Raw genomic sequence first — 2,514 nt, forward strand, 5'->3', positions numbered from 1 at the left:
AGGTATCGAAGAAAAATGATGGTTAAAAAATCTGTATTGAGTTCTCTAAATGACTGTGTTTCTAAATTGATTATTAGACGGGAAATAAACGATCAGGTTTACCTATTTACTACGATAACAGCCATAGATCATTTTCCATCGTTGTCTTATTTTTAGAAAAATTAGCCTTCTCTCGAGGAATAAGCATTGTTATTCCCAGTAAATTAACATGAAGCCTCTTCAATATGTACTACAAGCTACTGAATTCGCAAAATTACCGATTCTCGAGAAGAAAATACACAGTGTTGGGAAAATCACATTTTTATAATTTTATAATTATGAAACATTTCGATGTCAAATGTGGCTAAACAAATGGTTACCAAAGGAAACAAATATATTTTAATTTAACTGACATTTTTACCAACGAAACTCTGCCCATCGTTTGAAGACACACCACTTTCTTTCAATTACGTAGCTTCATTTACTTATCGCTCTATCTCTCTGTATTTATGTTATGTTTATCATACGTACTAAGTACATACAAAGTACACCGATTATGGCAATGTCATGTGAATTACAAGCAAGACGAATTCATTCCTCTCCGTCAACTAATCAGAGGTTCTAATCGAAAAAAGAATACACCGTTTAACAGAACAAGGGGATGCATCATAAATGTACAATTATTTTAACGAAGGTTTCTAAAATTTTCCGACAATTATTCGTAGTTACATCGCCGAGAGTTGTAAAAAATTAGCAAAAGCAAGGGTCAAGTTCGTCTATCTCGAAGATAAAGAGTAGGATTTTTAATGAAACGATCTTCCAAAGTAGTTAACAATTAAAATCGTGCTTATTATAAAGTAAAATAACACGGCAAGCTATTTCGTATGAACAAACTGGCATTATTGCTGACAATTAGCTTTAACAAAAGCTAAAGAGAAAAGCAAACACGTTTAAAATAGGCTGTTAATCCGAGAAATATTCGGACATCGGTATATGTTTTAATAATGTTAAAAAACCACTTGTCGTCAAATTTTTTTCATTCGATCGAGACGACGTATCCTGTTGACAAAAATATGTGAATCATAATGGATGTTTGTCGATGAAAAAACGTAAAGTATGAAATGACGTGCGAAAGTGTTCAGTCAGATCAATTTTTCTCACCTTTTTCTCAACTGAATTTTAAGTAATGTACAAAAGAGAACAACGTGACAAATGAACGTCATCGCTGCGTATATGTTTGTTTAAAATATTACTAAACTGGAGTGTTCGGCGTGCAACCTGCACGTTTCGTTGTTAGAAGAAGAAAGAAAAGAGTTGTGGGATTTACCTCGGTCCCTAGAATTGTTCGTTATTTCAAGGAAACTTGCGTAACAATATCAAATTTATAAACACAAGAAGCGTAAGGATCTGTTAAAATTCACTAAAAATGTTATTCGAGAAATTAACCCTTTCGTCACCAGTGAGAACGACCATACGTCCTACACGAGTACTCGAATAGAGATTGATCTGAATTTGGTGTCCATTGCAGACGTGACGATCGGTGAACAAATAAGAAATTCTTAAAGAAGAAATAATTCTGTCACGAATGGGTTAATCAAGCATGAAATTTCATAAAAAAGGAGAAACGTAAAATAAAAGTATTTCTCTTCGAAATGATAGTTACATTGGGCCGCGTTTATACTTTTGAAGGCCCTAGGTGCAACGTCGTTGCGAGGTCACGAAAGAACGAGAGACTATTAATTTATTGAAAATAAAAGTCGACATTTCCATAGTAACTCGTTTTGATAAATTATTGGCCTGTAGAAATTCCCATCGATCTTGACCTCTCGATGAACAGCGGACCCTCGTAAGTTTCACGTTTCTGTTTTCAGCGGCCTCTTGTTTTTACATTACCAACTTAATATTTCGAATTAAGTATCTTATTTTGCAACTATAACTGGGCTGTTTTTCATATTGCTGTTTCCGAGGAGGAAAGTTTCAAAGCGTGGTGAACGCCTTATGGTAAATGCGGCCGTAGATAGTTTTCGGCACAAGCTACACTACCGGCCAAAAGTTTAGAACCGGTGAGCATTGCAATTTACATAAAAATTTGCAGAAAAAAGTCAGCGACTTTGAGAATTCTTTATCGTTCGAATCAATTGATAAATTGACAAATGTAGAATTGAGATGAACTTCGAATCTATAAAAAATTCACAACAGATTTAGTATTGATGAAAAGTGGGAGGTGATTCGAAACTTTTGGCCGGTAGTGTATGTACCTTTACGTAACAGAATCCTACCTGACAGATTACTTCGATATCACCATTGTTACTGTTACGTTTGAAAGAAACAGCAGCACAATTTCACGATAAACAAATGTTGCTAATGTTATACGTAGATCCTATTAGGTGCCACATGTAGGATTGAATAAAAAATTTATAACGTTACTGATATCAACAGATAGGCATAAATGTAGCTTTGTTTGTCGAGAAGTGATCAATGTAACAGGATGTTGTGAAAGAAGAAAAAAAGAAGTAGAGGTGACTGAGATAAATG

The sequence above is a fragment of the Habropoda laboriosa genome, unplaced genomic scaffold, assembly GCF_001263275.1.
Source record: "Habropoda laboriosa isolate 0110345459 unplaced genomic scaffold, ASM126327v1 scaffold42, whole genome shotgun sequence".
NCBI classification, from domain to species: domain Eukaryota; kingdom Metazoa; phylum Arthropoda; class Insecta; order Hymenoptera; family Apidae; genus Habropoda; species Habropoda laboriosa.